At 46.2% G+C, this 19,996-nt stretch overlaps 1 non-coding gene across 1 annotated transcript; it reads left to right on the top strand.

The window, feature by feature from the left end:
- Nucleotides 1-19,703: 19,703 nt before the first annotated feature.
- LOC135049707 (U1 spliceosomal RNA) lies at nt 19,704-19,867 on the top strand. The gene has a single exon (XR_010241396.1). It is a non-coding gene; the product is annotated as a U1 spliceosomal RNA (small nuclear RNA).
- Nucleotides 19,868-19,996: the final 129 nt, after the last annotated feature.

Below are 19,996 nucleotides of genomic sequence, written 5' to 3'. Positions count from 1 at the left end.
CACCTCCATTACCCCAATCTGGGTCTAGGATTAACCAGCAAGGAGCCACGTGATAATGGCTCCTTACTACAATATGTCTGAGCTAAGAGCTACCTACCTTGGAGCAACCCCATAATGCTCCCTGTGGCATGTCAGGGCCTGCACCTCCTCCTAATGCAGAAACCTCTCTGCCTCTCACAACAAACACATATATTGGTAGATGCTCAATTAGCTTAGTGATATCATTCAGGTGCTCGAAAGGGAGGGGTATTTCTAAGCAAGAAAAAAAGCCATTTGTTTCCCCCAGCACCCTGAATCATAACCGTAACTAGATATGAATTCCACATGATAACAGAATTCAGAGATCTTCGTTACACATATTTGCGCAAATGTGTGAATAAGCCCCAAAGCCGCATCAAGGCGTCTCTGTATATTTGGGGTCCCTAGCGCTATATCTAGGTGCATGGTGTGGCACCCCAAAACACCAGCATAAGCCAGAAAGCACAGCTCAGCATACCAGTGAAAAAACTATAGTGTTAATAAATTAGTATTTAGGAAGCCGAAGCTATAGAGAAAGTGATACAAAATGAAATGCAATTAAAATAGAGAAATAGTGTTAAGAAATTAATACGTGAAAAGTGTTAATAGAATGTAAAGGTATGCCACACTAAGGCCATCCAGCTCAGCCAGTCCAGAGGCACCACACCTCCCACCTCCATTACCCCAATCTGGGTCTAGGATTAACCAGCAAGGAGCCACGTGATAATGGCTCCTTACTACAATATGTCTGAGCTAAGAGCTACCTACCTTGGAGCAACCCCATAATGCTCCCTGTGGCATGTCAGGGCCTGCACCTCCTCCTAATGCAGAAACCTCTCTGCCTCTCACAACAAACACATATATTGGTAGATGCTCAATTAGCTTAGTGATATCATTCAGGTGCTCGAAAGGGAGGGGTATTTCTAAGCAAGAAAAAAAGCCATTTGTTTCCCCCAGCACCCTGAATCATAACCGTAACTAGATATGAATTCCACATGATAACAGAATTCAGAGATCTTCGTTACACATATTTGCGCAAATGTGTGAATAAGCCCCAAAGCCGCATCAAGGCGTCTCTGTATATTTGGGGTCCCTAGCGCTATATCTAGGTGCATGGTGTGGCACCCCAAAACACCAGCATAAGCCAGAAAGCACAGCTCAGCATACCAGTGAAAAAACTATAGTGTTAATAAATTAGTATTTAGGAAGCCGAAGCTATAGAGAAAGTGATACAAAATGAAATGCAATTAAAATAGAGAAATAGTGTTAAGAAATTAATACGTGAAAAGTGTTAATAGAATGTAAAGGTATGCCACACTAAGGCCATCCAGCTCAGCCAGTCCAGAGGCACCACACCTCCCACCTCCATTACCCCAATCTGGGTCTAGGATTAACCAGCAAGGAGCCACGTGATAATGGCTCCTTACTACAATATGTCTGAGCTAAGAGCTACCTACCTTGGAGCAACCCCATAATGCTCCCTGTGGCATGTCAGGGCCTGCACCTCCTCCTAATGCAGAAACCTCTCTGCCTCTCACAACAAACACATATATTGGTAGATGCTCAATTAGCTTAGTGATATCATTCAGGTGCTCGAAAGGGAGGGGTATTTCTAAGCAAGAAAAAAAGCCATTTGTTTCCCCCAGCACCCTGAATCATAACCGTAACTAGATATGAATTCCACATGATAACAGAATTCAGAGATCTTCGTTACACATATTTGCGCAAATGTGTGAATAAGCCCCAAAGCCGCATCAAGGCGTCTCTGTATATTTGGGGTCCCTAGCGCTATATCTAGGTGCATGGTGTGGCACCCCAAAACACCAGCATAAGCCAGAAAGCACAATATATGTGTTTGTTGTGAGAGGCAGAGAGGTTTCTGCATTAGGAGGAGGTGCAGGCCCTGACATGCCACAGGGAGCATTATGGGGTTGCTCCAAGGTAGGTAGCTCTTAGCTCAGACATATTGTAGTAAGGAGCCATTATCACGTGGCTCCTTGCTGGTTAATCCTAGACCCAGATTGGGGTAATGGAGGTGGGAGGTGTGGTGCCTCTGGACTGGCTGAGCTGGATGGCCTTAGTGTGGCATACCTTTACATTCTATTAACACTTTTCACGTATTAATTTCTTAACACTATTTCTCTATTTTAATTGCATTTCATTTTGTATCACTTTCTCTATAGCTTCGGCTTCCTAAATACTAATTTATTAACACTATAGTTTTTTCACTGGTATGCTGAGCTGTGCTTTCTGGCTTATGCTGGTGTTTTGGGGTGCCACACCATGCACCTAGATATAGCGCTAGGGACCCCAAATATACAGAGACGCCTTGATGCGGCTTTGGGGCTTATTCACACATTTGCGCAAATATGTGTAACGAAGATCTCTGAATTCTGTTATCATGTGGAATTCATATCTAGTTACGGTTATGATTCAGGGTGCTGGGGGAAACAAATGGCTTTTTTTCTTGCTTAGAAATACCCCTCCCTTTCGAGCACCTGAATGATATCACTAAGCTAATTGAGCATCTACCAATATATGTGTTTGTTGTGAGAGGCAGAGAGGTTTCTGCATTAGGAGGAGGTGCAGGCCCTGACATGCCACAGGGAGCATTATGGGGTTGCTCCAAGGTAGGTAGCTCTTAGCTCAGACATATTGTAGTAAGGAGCCATTATCACGTGGCTCCTTGCTGGTTAATCCTAGACCCAGATTGGGGTAATGGAGGTGGGAGGTGTGGTGCCTCTGGACTGGCTGAGCTGGATGGCCTTAGTGTGGCATACCTTTACATTCTATTAACACTTTTCACGTATTAATTTCTTAACACTATTTCTCTATTTTAATTGCATTTCATTTTGTATCACTTTCTCTATAGCTTCGGCTTCCTAAATACTAATTTATTAACACTATAGTTTTTTCACTGGTATGCTGAGCTGTGCTTTCTGGCTTATGCTGGTGTTTTGGGGTGCCACACCATGCACCTAGATATAGCGCTAGGGACCCCAAATATACAGAGACGCCTTGATGCGGCTTTGGGGCTTATTCACACATTTGCGCAAATATGTGTAACGAAGATCTCTGAATTCTGTTATCATGTGGAATTCATATCTAGTTACGGTTATGATTCAGGGTGCTGGGGGAAACAAATGGCTTTTTTTCTTGCTTAGAAATACCCCTCCCTTTCGAGCACCTGAATGATATCACTAAGCTAATTGAGCATCTACCAATATATGTGTTTGTTGTGAGAGGCAGAGAGGTTTCTGCATTAGGAGGAGGTGCAGGCCCTGACATGCCACAGGGAGCATTATGGGGTTGCTCCAAGGTAGGTAGCTCTTAGCTCAGACATATTGTAGTAAGGAGCCATTATCACGTGGCTCCTTGCTGGTTAATCCTAGACCCAGATTGGGGTAATGGAGGTGGGAGGTGTGGTGCCTCTGGACTGGCTGAGCTGGATGGCCTTAGTGTGGCATACCTTTACATTCTATTAACACTTTTCACGTATTAATTTCTTAACACTATTTCTCTATTTTAATTGCATTTCATTTTGTATCACTTTCTCTATAGCTTCGGCTTCCTAAATACTAATTTATTAACACTATAGTTTTTTCACTGGTATGCTGAGCTGTGCTTTCTGGCTTATGCTGGTGTTTTGGGGTGCCACACCATGCACCTAGATATAGCGCTAGGGACCCCAAATATACAGAGACGCCTTGATGCGGCTTTGGGGCTTATTCACACATTTGCGCAAATATGTGTAACGAAGATCTCTGAATTCTGTTATCATGTGGAATTCATATCTAGTTACGGTTATGATTCAGGGTGCTGGGGGAAACAAATGGCTTTTTTTCTTGCTTAGAAATACCCCTCCCTTTCGAGCACCTGAATGATATCACTAAGCTAATTGAGCATCTACCAATATATGTGTTACATATATAAAGTGCCCAGCTGTATATATGTTATATTTTTGCGAAAGAGGTTTATATTGCTGCCCAGGGCGCCCCCCCTGCGCCCTGCACCCTTACAGTGACCGGAGTATGTGAGGTGTATGGGAGCAAAGGCGCACAGCTGCAGTGCTGTGCGTTACCTCAGTGAAGATCATGAAGTCTTCTGCCGCCTCTGAAGTCTTCTTTTCTTCTCATACTCACCCGGCTTCTATCTTCCGGCTCTGCGAGGGGGACGGCGGCGCGGCTCTGGGACGGACGGCGAGGGTGAGATCCTGCGTACCAATCCCACTGGAGCTAATGGTATCCAGTAGCCTAAGAAGCAGGACCTTGCAACTCAGAGAGTAGGGCTGCTTCTCTCCCCTCAGTCCCTCGATGAGGGAGTCTGTTGCCAGCAGTGCTCCCTGAAAATTAAAAACCTAACAAAATACTTTCTGTCAGAAAGCTCAGGAGAGCTCCTGAAAAGCACCCAGTCTCCACTGGGTACAGTATCAAACTGAGGTCTGGAGGAGGGGCATAGAGGGAGGAGCCAGTGCACACCCAGAACTAAAGTCTTTCTTAAAGTGCCCATGTCTCCTGCGGAGCCCGTCTATCCCCATGGTCCTTACGGAGTCCCCAGCATCCTCTAGGATGTTAGAGAAAATACGATTTTAATTAGTGATGAGCGGATTCGGTTTTACTCGGTTTTACTCGGTTCTCAAAACCGAATCTTATTGGCTCACTGATGTCACGTGTTTTGGATAGCCAATAAGATTCGGTTTTGAGAACCGAGTAAAACCGAGTAAAACCGAATCCGCTCATCACTAATTTTAATACCTACCGGTAAATCCTTTTCTCTTAGTCTGTAGAGGATGCTGGGCACCCGTCCCAGTGCGCACTGTGTCTGCAGTTATTAAATGGCCCTTAACTCCAGAACATTTATGTGGAGATGAAAACATCCAAGGAAGACTTGACCATCTTCCTTGGATGTTTTCCCCCTGTGTGACTGCTCTCCAGCCTCGGAGGGTTGCATCAGTGGTCCCTAGGATCCCGTCCTGGATCCCGAACCATCGCCCCTCTAGGTGGTGAGAACTGTGCAGCCACCAATGGAGTGAGATTCTGGTCTTGGAAGACAGGATTATCCTCCGGTGCATGTGTAGGTGGGATCCGGACCACTTGTCCAACAGGTCCCACTGGAAGACTCTGGCATGGAACCTGCCAAACTGAATGGCCTCGTAGGCCGCAACCATCTTCCCCAGCAACTGAATGCATTGATGGATTAACACTCTTGCTGGTTTCAGAATTTGTTTGACCAGACTCTGGATCTCCAGAGCCTTTCCACTAGAAGAAAACCTCTTCTGTGTCCAGTATCACTCCCAAAAACAACAACCGCGTCATTGGGACCAACTGCGATTTTGGCAAGTTTAGGAGCCAACCATGTTGTTGAAGAACTGTCAGGGAGAGTAGATGTTTTGCACCAACTGGTCCCTGGATCTCGCCTTTATCAGGAGATCATCCAAGTACGGGATAATTGTGACTCCTTGCTTGCGAAGGAGAACCATCATTTCCGCCATCACCCTGGTGAAAATCCTCGGAGCCGTGGACAGACCAAACGGCAACGTCTGAAATTGGTAATGACAATCCTGAATTGCAAACCTCAGGTAGCTTGATGCAGTGGCTAAATGGGAACATATAAGTAGGCATCCTTTATGTCTACCAAAACCATGAAATCTCCTTTATCCCCCGGACTGGAGATCACTACCCTGAGAGATTCCATCTTGAAATTGAATTTCTTTAGGTAGAAATTGAGGGATTTCAGATTTAAGATTGGTCTGACTGAGCCGTCCGGCTTCGGGACCACGAAGAGGCTTGAATAAAAACCTTCTCCCTGCTGACTAAGGCTGATTTGAACAATCGGTGAGGGGGAACGTCTTGAAACCCCAGTTTGTACCCTTGGGACACTATTTGTAAAACCCACGAGTCCAGGTCCGAATGAATCTAGAACTGACTGAAGAGTTTTAGACGTGCCCCCCACTGGTGCAGGCTCCTGCAAGAGAGCCCCAGCGTCATGCAGTGGATTTGGCAGAAGCAGAGGACGATCTCTGCTCCTGCGATCTTGAAGAGGCTACAGACCTCTTCCCTCTTTTCCTGCCTCTACCTGCAAAGAAAGGGGAATCTTAACTTCTTGCATATCTATTGGGCCGAAATGACTGCGTCAGATAATGATGCGTCTTCATCCGTTGAGAGGGAACATAGGGCAAGAAGGATGACTTACCTGCGGGAGCTGCCGAGATCAAATTAACTAGGCCGTCGCCAAACAAGGCTTCACCTTCATAGGGAAGAGACTCCCTTTCTTCTTGGAGTCAGCATCAGCATTCCCTTGGTGAATCCACAATGCCCTCCTATCCGAGACTGCCATGAAATTGGCCCGTGAGCACTTGTGCCCGGTGTAGGATTTTTAAATATGTGTAGTTTACTGTATGCAAGGGTTTAAAACCTTTTAGGAACTGAGCTCTAAGGTGTATTACATGTAGTTTAAAAAAAACAAAAAAGGTTTATTTTATGGCAGTAGTTTCCAAACTGGGGTTCTTGCACTGGTAGCATAGTTTGGTGGTCCAGGACCAATTAAAATTATTTATACTTTATTAAATTGGCAAAACCATTCCCTCACAACATAACTGAACCTGAGGATGACATGCTATAAACACAATTTACTTAATTTTATATTTTTTTCTGAATTTCTCAATAAAAAAAACTTTGGCCTAGGGGTGCCGTGAAACAAATTTTGATACTCTAGGGCAGGGGTGTCAAACCCATGGGCCGCATGCCGCCCCCAATGCATCCTTTTGTGGCCCACAGGCCGGGGTCCGGCAGGGGTCCGACAGGGGTCCTTTTGTGGCCCGATCACCTTGCTTAGAGCGAGGGCAGGAGAGTGCAGCCAGAGTCTTTGCTTTCTATGTGCGGCACCATCTTCCCGAAGAGATCACCGGGAAGATAGTGCCCCTTCCACTGGCTACAGCACAGGTATACTGGGGTGGGGTAGCAAACTGGGGGCCCCAATGGGCCCCTCCAGCAGTCCCTCTACCAAAACACGTCTTTTGGTGGTTTTGCGGTGTTGTTATAACTACATGGTGACGATACTGTAGCACAGAGATTTTCAACCATTTACAACTCACGTCACACAGAACTAGATTTAAATATTGACAAGGCACACTGAAATATAATGGTGATGCATGGTGCAGTATCGTGTCCTAGGATGTCATGTCGCAGCTTCTCCATAGGTAACGCCTGAACAGGCCCGGTGACAGGGGGGACAAAGGGGACACTTGTTCAGGGCTCCAAGTATTAAGAACAGAAATAATGGGGCCACAGTGCCAATATTGCTTTTTAAAGTGTATCCACCAACTGCTCAATTTAAGCAGGAAAACAATTAACAGGCCAACTAAACCCTCCCCCCTCCTTTTACCCCATCACTTTGTCCAGTCCCTGTGGTCCATACTGTATTGCCATTATTATGCATGTTGCTGTGCTGGCCCTTTTCTGAATGTCCCTGCCACCGCCACCGAAGAGCTGGATAGCCCAGTATGAAAACCACCTGCCGGCCTCACTGACGGTCCGAGTCAAAGGCTCCATTTTTTTTAAAGATCCCTCTGCCAAGTTAAGGGGGGGTTGAGGGGGCCCCAGAGATATCAGTGTACTGGGCCCCGAGATTTCTGTTTCTGGCCCTGACCCTCAGGGGCGTATCTACCCCTTGGCCAGGATGGCACTTGCCAGGGGCACCATCCAGCTGTGCCAACCGTGGCTAAGGGATAGAGTTCTGCAGTCTCGAAAGGGCGCTATGGCAATCAGCGTGGGACTGACCAATTAGACGGTGAGGGAAGGATACTGAAATTGTCCCAACCCTGTTACAGTTTGAAACGCCCCTCAACTGCTGTCCACTGCTTCACTCCTAGCTCTGCCCCTTTGAAATTATTAATCCCTACCCCCCGGTAGGCGGAGTTCTCCAGGCCCATACTCAGGAGTCACCACTGCTGTACATTATGTGCCGGTTGTAGAGGCAGAGCGGGGAACATCAGAGAACGCCACAAATTACACAGTGGGCAAGGAGATGGCTGGAGACAGCTGCACAGCCATGCCTTGCAAGTTCGAGAGAGCTGTTGAATTTCAGCACTTCAAGTCAGAGCCTGCCCCCTGCTGCCCAAGCAGTCCGTGACAGTTAGTGTCGAGGAGGGGGGGATTTGTGCATGTGTGCTATCAGTGTGTGTGTGTGGGGGGGGGGGTGGGGGGGTGGAGGATGTGTGTGACTGTGAGGGAGCTGTCAGTGTCAGTGGGGAGAGGAGCAGGAGGGAGTTGTCAGTGTGTGGAAGTGATGAGAGTTGTCAGTACTGGGGAAATGTGTGTGTGTGTGTACTAGATTTAGGAGTGTGTGTTTGTGAGAGGTTTCAGTTGGGGAATTAGAGTTCATACAGTAATTAAATGTTTTCATATTGAGAACTACATCTCCCAGCATATACAGTGTGCTGGGGATGCTAACAAGCTTTATTTAATAGTTTAAAAAACATTGCTTTTATGACTGCAATGGTTAAAAAGGGAGAGCTATAAATCAATTTATCAGTGAATGATCGCAGTTTGAGCTGTTACATTTTACTGAACCACCTATCCCTCCACACTCACTACCTGTCCTCAGGATACATTTACCATCCCGGCAGACGGTATACCGGCGGTCATTTGACCGATGTTGGAATCCTGACACCACTTGGGAGACTGGTGCCGGCACACAGACAGCCAACATCCCGAAGGCGAGTATTGGAGGGAGGGTTAGGACCGGGGGAGGGGGTGTTAGGGAAGGCACTAGGAGGGGGGGGGGGGTTAGTCCTAGCTGCCACCCCCTGAGGGTTAGCCCTATCCGCCACCCCCCCAGAGGGTTAGGATTAGGATTAGGTATCATGTGACTGCTGGAATCCCGAGCGCCGGATGCCATACCCAACCCCCTTTACTTTTTCAGGCATTTCTATCTCTCCTCTCTCTATGGTGTTCCGATTGCCCACTTTCCCTTGTGCTTTTCTCTCTCTCTCCTTTGTTTAGAGCATCAGTTTCTGTAGTCAACTTTATCCTTATTTTTTCCAGTGTTTCACTATCTCTCTGATGTAATGAGGATGTATGGTCTAGAGGGATCAGTAATGCATTGTACTGTATAGAGGCGTCAGGGATGTAGCGTAGGGTATAGAGGCGTCAGGGTTGTAGCGTAGGTTATAGAGGCATCAGGAATGTAGCGTAGGGAATAGAGGCATCAGGGATGTAGCGTAGGGTATAGAGGCGTCAGGGATGTAGCATAGGGAATAGAGGCGTCAGGGATGTAGCGTAGGGAATAGAGGCGTCAGGGATTTAGCTTAGGGAATATAGGCATCAGGGATGTACTAGCAGGTATATAGAGGTCAGTGTACTGTATAGAGGGGTCAGTAATGCAGTGATGGTTATAGAAAGGTCAGTGATGTAGTGTAGGGTATAGAGGGGTCAGTTATGTAGTGTGGGGTAAAGAGGGGTCAGTAAAGATACTAAGCTGAAGTACTTAGAACACTTCTTGAATTAAGACACAACCTGCAAGAAAAAGTATGCAATATGGGTGAAAAGGCAAATGTCAGAGGTCTGATACAAGTGACCAGCTCCACACCTTGCACCACATAGCGTTATGTTAAACTGGGATATGTTCTTTTTTGGTGTGTGTGTGTGTGTGTGTGTGTGTGTGTGTGTGTGTATGTGTGTGTGTGTGTGGGGGGGGGGGGGGGTGCCAAAGGAAATTTTTGCCATTGGCTCCTTTGGTCTAGAACCAGCCCTGATCACAAAATATTTTTGTCTGAGCAGACTGGACACTGATCAGCGTTGGCTCATTCTCAGCCCCCCGCCCAGCCTCTGCTGCCAACAGACTGCTATTAGCTAGTTAACCTTCTGCCTTCCCTATCTATGACACAGACTGCTGCTAATGCTACCAGAATGTTCCCAGTGGCTTCACACCAACAGTGAATCCCAGCCGATGATGTAGGGCAGCGTGTGGGGGAGGGGGTCAGTTGCTGTGGCTCCAACATGGTAACCGCCAATGGACTGCAATGCTTTATCGAAAGGGGGGGCGCCAGTCCCTTACTTTGCCAGGGGCGCTTGGACCCCTAGCTACACCTCTGTTGACCCTAACCGATACCCCTAAACTAACCATAATTCCTGCAGTAAAAATCCATGTTTCTATGTATATAGGGGGTCATTCCGAGTTGATCGCTTGCTGCCGTTGTTCGCTGCGTAGCAATCAGTTGAAAAAACTGGCTAATCTGTGCATGCGCATGCTCCGTAATGTGCATGCGCATCGTACGGGTACAAAGTCCATTGTGGTTTTGCACTAGTTCTAGCGATTATTCCAATCACAGAACAGGCCACAAGGAGATTGACAGAAAGAGGGCGTTTCTGGGTGTCAACTGACCGTTTTCAGGGAGTGCTTGGAAAAATGCAGGCGTGGCAGAAGAAATGCAGACGTGGCTGGGCATTCGCTGGATGGGTGTGTGACATCAAAAGCCGTCCCTCGGTTGTTAGAATCAACGCACACGAAGTGTAACTACAGTGCTGGTCTTTTTTTGAAACGATTTTGCAGGCGCTCTGCTGCTCAAGTGTTCGCACTTCTCCAAAGTGAATATACACTCTCCAGTGGGCAGCGACAATGCGTTTGCATGGCTGCTAAAAACTGCTAGCGAGCAATCAACTCAGAATGACCCCCATAGTGTATTGCAAGAAAATATCTGTAAATCCAATGGTACCGTAAGTGCGGTATATACTCGCACTTCTTTGCGGGGTGAGAACATCTCCCCTAAGTGAAGTCAGCCCTATGAATAGAGTTTGTGTGATCCCTGTGCAGCAGTCACAGAAAGGGTTCATCTCTGCAGTTTGTCACTCAAATTACATTGCTGCATTTTTTCTAGAAGTGGATCTGAGAGCTGTTACCCGCAGACCAGCTACAATAATTATCCTGGGTACTCACTAGACCAGTGGTTCTCAAACTGCACCCTGGGGTGCCTCAGGACACTTGCAGGGGTGCCTTGGATTGGTGGTCCAGGACCAATTCAAAATATTTATAGTTAGTGTTATAGGCAAAACCAGTGCTGTTGGCTGGCAATCATAACATATGTGCACAAGCAGAAGCAAATCCTGTCCCCTACCAAAGGGCCAGTGCTAGGGTGTTTGGCGCCTCCCTGCAAACTATTAATTTGGGCCCTCTCTCCAATACTTAATAAAGGGACAGTGCGCTCCTTAAAAAAAGAAGGTGTGGTATCACAAGGAAGGGGCATGGCCACACAATAGCACCCCAAATCAAAATACGCCACACAGTAGCACTATCTTATTGTCATTACACCGCATGTAATAATAATAATAATAATAATAATAATAATAATAATACCCACAGTCGCAGTGCCCTTTATACACATAACCACCATATCAGTGCAGCTTACACACATAATGCCAACAGTAGCAGTGCCCCTTCTACACATGCCCACTGTGGCAATCCTTTACATGGCAAATATCAACCTGGTTTTGCCATGTAAAGGATTGCCACTTTAAAAAACAAACAATAAAAAAAAAAAAACAACAGGAAAAAACACAAAATCTCTCACTTTCTGATTCTCACACCCTATTACATTCCTCCCTATATATTTAAATGTTTCTATTACTGTATGTTCCCTCTTCCCTTCTCCAAACTATACACATCAACATTTTTTTGTATTTCCAGGTAAGTTTTGTGATGTAGGCCATGCACAATTTTAGTTGCCCTAATGTATTTACAGCCTTCTGGAGATATGGCTTCTGGAACTGAACACAGGATTCTAAATGTGGCTGTACCAAGGACCTATACAGTGGCATTACAGGTTGAGTATCCCTTATCCAAAATGCTTGGGACCAGAGGAATTTTGGATATCGGATTTTTCTGTATTTTGGAATAATTGCATACCATAACTAGAGATGAGCGGATTCGGTTTTACTCGGTTTTACTCGGTTCTCAAAACGACATCTTATTGGCTCACGGATGTCACGTGTTTTGGATAGCCAATAAGATTCGGTTTTGAGAACCGAGTAAAACCGAGTAAAACCGAATCCGCTCATCTCTAACCATAACGAGATATTATGGTGATGGGACCTAAATCTAAGCACAGAATGCATTTATGTTTCATATACACCTTATACACACAGCCTGAAGGTCATTTTAGCCAATGGCCCTCATTCCGAGTTGATCGGTCGCAAGGCGAATTTAGCAGAGTTACACACGCTAAGCCGCCGCCTACTGGGAGTGAATCTTAGCTTCTTAAAATTGCGACCGATGTATTCGCAATATTGCGATTACTAACTACTTAGCAGTTTCAGAGTAGCTCCAGACTTACTCTGCCTGTGCGATCAGTTCAGTGCTTGTCGTTCCTGGTTGACGTCACAAACACACCCAGCGTTCGCCCAGGCACTCCCACCGTTTCTCCGGCCACTCCTGCGTTTTTTCCGGAAACGGTAGCGTTTTCAGCCACACGCCCCTGAAACGCCGTGTTTCCGCCCAGTAACACCCATTTCCTGTCAATCACATTACGTTCGCCGGAGCGATGAAAAAGCCGTGAGTAAAATTACTTTCTACATAGCAAAGTTACTTGGCGCAGTCGCAGTGCGAACATTGCGCATGCGTACTAAGCGGATTTTCACTGCGATGCGATGAAAAATACCGAGCGAACAACTCGGAATGAGGGCCAATATTTTTTATAACTTTGTGCATTAAACAAAGTGTGTGTACATTCACAGAATTCATTCATGTGTCATATACACCTTATACACACAGTCTGAAGTTCATTTAATACAATATTTTTAATAACTTTGAGTATTAAACAAAGTTTGTGTACACTGAGCCATCAAAAAACAAAGGTTTCACTATCTCAGTCTCACTCAAAAAAGTCCGTATTTCGGAATATTCCATATTTCGGAATATTTGGATATGGGATACTCAACCTGTATTACTTTTTTCTGCTACTGGTTCTTTAACCTATGCAAACAAGCATCTGACTTGCCTTTCCTATTGCTTTGTTACATTGCTCACCTGAAATAGTAATACTTAGATAGCTTTCCTCTTGCCATTATAATGCCCTTAATATTATAGTTAGCCTTTGCATTTTTGAGACGTGTATGATTTTGCATTTTTTGGCATTAAATGTTGCCATGTTCTTGACCATTCCTCTAGTCCAGGGGCAGAACTGCCAGAGACAACGGAGTCAGTTGCCGCCGGGCTCCAGCCCTGAAGGGGCTCCAGCCCTAAAGGGGCTTCCTCCATTGCCCCCCGGCTGTTACGTGCCCTTCCTACTAAATAGACAAAGGCGCTACCAGCAGGGTCTCGCAGTTTGTACATTCCATGCCGTAACACCCTTCTTTCCACCTTTTTCAAGACCCAGCCCAGCAGCCTCGCCGCTGCCACCACCGCTAGCTGCAGCACTGCCAGCGGTGGGGTGCCCCTGCTTCTTCTCACACCACAGATAGCTGGGCAGCACTGCAACTGCCTGCCTGATTGCTCCGCCCCCTTCCGGCTCCCAAGCACCTCTGCTGCCCAGTGATCCAGGAGCCTGCTGCTAGGAAGAAGTGGCCGAGCTTCAGCAAGCGAGTCTGGACACTGGCGGAGGAAGCCATGATAACCAGATAACGGGGAGTGGAGAGCCAGTTCCAAGGTAATACTTTATACAGCTGGTTGAGATCCTGGTCGGTGGATATGGATTCCAAGAAAACCCTGGAGGTGCTTCCTTTCAAGGGAGACACTCTCTTTGGAGAAGACCTCAATAAGATTGTAGCTGATCTGGCTACTGCTAAAACAGCTTGCCTACCTCGTATGACTCCTACCACGCAGAAGGCTAAAAGTACTTTCCCTTGGCCCTTTCATCCCTCAGGTAAAGCGTACCCAAGGTCAGGCATACCCAAAGCAAGCTCATGCTTCCATACCTGCCAAGCCCAGACTGAAGCAAGCCTGGGCTGCCCATCAGCCTGCTTCCAAAACGGACAAGCCTGCCGCATGACGGTGCAGGCCTCCCTCTGGGGGATCCCAGGGTGGGGGGCCCGACTTCTAGGTTTGGCATAGAAAGGTATAATTCTAAGCTAGAGAATTCTGTTTGGAGCTCACCTTGTACTTTGTGAAGAAATAATCAGCATTGTGGCTGAGCAGATACATGTAGTGTGTGGCTGCAAACTGCATGGATCTGCTGCGTTGTAATGCTGATACTTTTTTTTTGCAAAGTACCAATAGCTTCATATAATGTTCACAATTTTTATGCAGGATCAAATAGCTCAATAGGTAGGGTGTTTGATTAGAATTCAACAGGTTATAGGTTTGAATCCTGGGTATGGTAGTTTGAGATGTGTTATTTAATAAAGTTTGTTGTTCTGACTGCTGGGATATCATACTAAATAAATGGAGTTGATCAATTTTTTTTTTAATTTTTTTTTAAACTAGGGACAATTTCCAGATACTTTTCTTTATAACTGAGATTGCCCCCTGGAACTTCACATCAGTTGACAACTATGCATGAGTGGGCAGTGCTTGCTCTGGATCTGCCCACCCATTTATGTGCCGTCATAAAAGAAAGCACAACTGACAGTTATCCTGGGCGTACACTACACAATTATCTGTCAGGCTATCTATCCAGTCTGGATGGATGGAATGAAAATCTGGTAATGTATAGTAGCAAATGTCAATTAACCATTTGCTCCCAAACACTAGAAAAGTGGTCAAAAATGGTCATTACACAAATTGGTTAAACCCAAAATTTAACCAATTTGTTTAGGGGACCATGTTTGTCCATTTTCTAGTGTTTGAGAGTAAATCGTTGATGGTCATTTGCTCACATAGATAACCGGATTTCTATTCCAACCAGCCAGTGTTAAAGATATGGTCTGCCAGATTACATAATGCATACCAGAGCCATAACTAGACTTTTTGGTGCCCTGTGACAGAGAATTATATGCCCCCCCCCCACCCCTCCCCATTTTTGCAATATGGACAAAAGGCGCATGCCTTGTGGGGAAGGGGCATAACAAGATTGGTCTCAGAGAAAGCACATGAGATATGAAGATATATCTAGTATACTTGACACTCAATGGTTTGTGGTATTGCCGGGGTGCCCTCCTTAAATGCATATACAGTCACACATGGCGTGTTTGTGCAAATGGCGTATCAGCAGTCAGCACTAACTGGTGACATGCCATTTGTACAAGTAAGCCATGTGTGACTAATATATAAACATACTTTATTAAATAACACCTCAAACTATCATACCCAGGATTCAAATCTATAACCTGTTGAATTCTAATCAAACACCCTACCCATTGAGCTACTTGATCCTGCATCTATTCTAACCTCCAAAAACAGATTCGGTTGCATTTTCCAGCGTGTTTTGTTTGCGCCTTTGCAAATGTCTTACATCGACAAACTTATTTAGTACTATTTTGCAAATAGGGTTACATTGTCGCAACATTGTGTTCCCTAATTGCTTGATTTTTTAAATGCAACAATTGATAAAGACACCTGATAATTGCTCTGTGGAGTGTTATTTTGTGTCTACTTCTTATCTACATTTAATTCCCTACCTCTAATCAAGGCATTTTTAAATGCTGGGGGCTGCCAGGACGTGAGGCCTACCTAGACTTTAGATCGGAATTTGAATGTACTTGTGAACTAACTTAATTTCCTACTTCTAAATTCATTCCTAAATTCACTACTTACATTAATCCTGTAGTTGGGCATTTTGAGCCTTCAATTGTGGGTATTGTTTTGTGTCCAGACCAGCAGCTGGTGGTGTGCATTTGCTGGAAAGGCATCGAAGACCTCCGATATGCTGCATCTCCTGATGTGTGTCTCCCTCAAGTGGCTGTCAGCAAATGCATGCTAGACACCCCATTCCAAGCTGATTGTGACATCACGGAACATGCATCATAGAACAGGCATGCTAGAATATGGGTCTTCAACCTGCGACCCTCCAGCTGCTGTGGAACTACATATACCAGCATGCCCTGCCTCAGTTTTAGCATACCTTAATAGCAAAACTGTGGCAGGGTATGCTGGGATGTGTAGTTTCACAGCAGCTGGAGGGCCACAGGATGAAGACCCATGTGCTAGAGCCAAGCCGCAGGTACATTGAATGCTAGCAAGCTGAATGTTTAAATCCTTTTTGTTCCGCAGCATTCCAATGCGGAAGATTCCATGGAACCAGAGATTATTCCATTGAGAAGGACATGCTGCCTGGATGACTGCACTGTGCAAATTAAATCACGGAGCCAGTTGGCTTGTGGGTGGCTCTGGTGACTGGGTGGTTGGGTGGGCGGTGTGTCAGAGGTGGAGCACATGCAAATGAATGTGTATCATCCTGCTAGTGAGAGTGAAAACTCATGCAGGAGTGTGCCTGCTTGTCAGTGGGTTATGCACCTTGCCAGGCGTCAAATCTACATGGAGCAGCTGGAGGGGACAAGAGCAGGTTTGCAAAATATAGATAGAAGAGCATATATGCTGTCGCATTCTCCATGATTGTGTCAGCTTATGTTTTGGTGCACTGCACTTTCCTCCACTAAGTTTTAGCCATTTTGGTTAAACGCAAGTGTAGTTGCTTCTCGCCCTTTTGGCTGTGATCTTGTATCGTGGTTGAAGAGTCTGCTGGAGGGATTGTTTTCTTCATTGACGAGAGACTGAAGATATTACAGGATGGAAGGCTTGGGAACACTATCTGTTTTTCAGTTGTGGAAGAGTTGAAAGACAGCTTTTCCTTGCCAATATCTCTCTTTTGCAAAGAGCTACGCATTGGAAAATTCAGGGCTATACCGTGTAGATGAAGCACTAACAGGAGGCTTTAAAATTTTCATTCTAGTTTCCTTCGTTTGGGAGAAAAATGCAAAGGTACAAGACAGCTTTTCCTTGCCAATATCTCTCTTTTGCAAAGAGCTGCACATTGGAAAATTCAGGGCTATGCCGTGTAGATGATGGCCTAACAGGAGACTTTAAAATTTTCTTTCTAGTGTCCTTCGTTTGGGAGAAAAATGCAAAGGTACAAGACAGCTTTTCCTTGCTAATATCTCTCTTTTGCAAAGAGCTACGCATTGGAAAATTCAGGGCTATGCCGTGTAGATGATGGCCTAACAGGAGGCTTTAAAATTTTCTTTCTAGTGTCCTTCGTTTGGGAGAAAAATGCAAAGGTACAAGACAGCTTTTCCTTGCCAATATCTCTCTTTTGCAAAGAGCTACGCATTGGAAAATTCAGGGCTATACCGTGTAGATGAAGCACTAACAGGAGGCTTTAAAATTTTCATTCTAGTGTCCTTCGTTTGGGAGAAAAATGCAAAGGTAGCTTGTGCCATCGCCACTCTGCTCCTTGTGCCGCCTTGGCGGTTTACATGAGCCACTGCGGTGACGTTGTCTGACTGGATCAGAACCGGTTGGTCGCAAAGTAAGGTCTCCGCTTGACGTAGGGCATTGTATATGGCCCCTAGTTTCAGGATGTTGATGTGAAGACAAGTCTCTTGACTTGACCAAAGACCTTGGAAATTTCTTCCCTGTGTGACTGCTCCCCAACCTTGGAGGCTTGCATCTGTGGTCACCAGGATCCAGTCCTGAATGCCGAATCTGCGTCACTCGAGAAGGTGAGCACTCTGCAGCCACCACAGGAGTGATACCCTGACCCTGGGGGACAGGGTGATCAACCAATGCATTTGTAAATGTGACCCAGACCACTTGTCCAGTAGGTCCCATTGGAAAGTCCTCGCATGGAACCTGCCGAATGGAATGGCTTTGTATGATGCCACCATCTTTCCCAGGACTCGAGTGCAGTGATGCACTGACACAAGTTTTGGTTTCAATAGGTTCCTGAAAAGAGTCATGAGTTCCTGGGCCTTTTCTATCGGGAGATAAACCCTCTTCTGGTCTGTGTCCAGAATCATGCCCAAGAAAGACAGACGAGTCGTAGGAACCAACTGCGACTTTGGGATATTGAAAATCCAGCCGTGTTGCTGTAACACTTTCAGTGAAAGTGATACGCTGTTCAGCAACTGCTCTCTTGATCTCGCTTTTATGAGATCGCTCAAGTACGGGATAATTGTGACACATTGCTTGCGCAGGAGAACCATCATTTCCACCATTACCTTGGTGAAAATTCTCTGGGCCGTGGAGAGACCAAACAGCAACGTCTGAAATTGGCAATGACAGTCCTGTACCGCAAATCTGAGGTACGACTGATGAGATGGATAAATTTGGACATGAAGGTATGCATCCTGTACACAAATGCGGACAACAGGTGTCAAGCCGTGTGTTGCCTTTGTCAAGCTGTAATAAGTAGGGGTAAGGACGTTAAACACCTCAGAACATCCTCCCTTATACGTCACCTGCAGTGCATTAATCATAAGTCAGTGACAAGTTCAAAAACTTTGGATGACAGCGGAAGCAGTCCACTGACCACTAAATCCCTTCCTCTTGTAACCAAGCTCCTGCAAACCACACCACCAACTCCCTCAGTGTCAATTTCCTCCTTAGACAGGAGAGCCAATAGTTCTGCAGGCCATGTCACTGGCAAGTCTGACGAGTCCTCTCCTGCCTGGGATTCCTCCGATGCATCCTTGAGTGTAACGCCTACTGCTGCTGGCGCTGCTGTTGTTGCTGCTGGGAGTCGATCGTCATCCCAGAGGGGAAGTCGGAAGACCACTTGTACTACTTCCAGTAGGCAATTGACTGTCCAACAGTCCTTTGCGAGGAAGATGAAATATCACAGCAGTCATCCTGCTGCAAAGCGGATAACTCAGGTCTTGTCAGCCTGGGTGGTGAGAAACGTGGTTCCGGTATCCATCGTTAATTCAGAGGCAACTAGAGACTTGATTGAGGTACTGTGTCCCCGGTACCAAATGCCATCTAGGTTCCATTTCTCTAGGCAGGCGATACCGAAAATGTACACGCTTCTCCCAGGGCAAGGCTCACCCATTGCACTCTGGGTGTGCTGCTCCTGCGATTTCCCCAAATGTGGGACACTTGACTGCATAATTTGTGTTTCCTCTGGTCGGCTCTCGTATAATTCAGATCTCTTTGTCTCAGGTCTCTCTCCAGCCTAGTTTGCTGTCTGTTTCCACTTCTCTTTTCTTGAGCCGCTCCCTTCTATGCCCTTGCGCACTATCCTGACTTCTCCCGTCTGCTTACTTTGTGCCTTCCAACGCACAATGCGAACTACAGGTAGTGCTGCAGGGCCCACACCCTTTTAGTTGCCTTACAGAGCAGCTCTGGAGCTGTTACAGTGCCCAGCTGCTGCAAGAAATCAGCTGGAATGCTTCAGGGGCTGGGGCATTGCCAACATGAGCCCCACACCGAAGGAGGGTGGGGGTGTTTAATGCGAACTAAGGGTCATCCAAGCGCCGCAAAAGGCCGCCATGCCCTGCATACCCCTTTTCTCTTTTCATATGCAGATGAGGGTTCCAGCCAACTTTGGCCCACTGCTTGGATGACATCACTGTATGCAAATCCGTTTGCTGCAGACCTTCCCCCAGGAATGCTTGTACTAGTTGTTGCATTTGGTTTTGTTGTTTGGGGGTGCTTCAGTATTAGGCAGCCTTCTGCCCTCCCATGTTCATTTGAAAATATGTGTTCTCCCTGCAGTTGTTGTCCCCAGATGAGAGTTCCCTTGTGCTGCCTCAGTTGAATCTCCTTTACTTGACAGATATATGCCTGAGCAGCGGCCCTCCCCAGCCCTATCCCAAATCATACTTATTTTGCATAGGAGATACCATGGTCATGAAGATTGTTCTCCCAGGGTGAGGTTCATTCATTGCATTCTGGGTATGCTGACCCCTGTGATTTCCCCAAATGTGGGAAACTCGACTGCATTATTTGTGGTAGTGGGGGACTGTGTTTGTGCTTTCCTCTGGTCAGCTCTGGTAAAAGTCAGATTTCTTTGTCTCAGATCTTCCTCTAGCCTTGTTCTTCTTTCGAGAGTTCCCTTGTGCTGCCTCAGTTGGATCTCCTTCACTTGACAGGGGGGTGCCCGAGCAGCGAC

The sequence above is a fragment of the Pseudophryne corroboree genome, unplaced genomic scaffold, assembly GCF_028390025.1.
Source record: "Pseudophryne corroboree isolate aPseCor3 unplaced genomic scaffold, aPseCor3.hap2 scaffold_995, whole genome shotgun sequence".
NCBI classification, from domain to species: domain Eukaryota; kingdom Metazoa; phylum Chordata; class Amphibia; order Anura; family Myobatrachidae; genus Pseudophryne; species Pseudophryne corroboree.
Note: the sequence above shows the minus strand (reverse complement) of the source record. Positions and strands in the feature narration are given on the sequence as shown.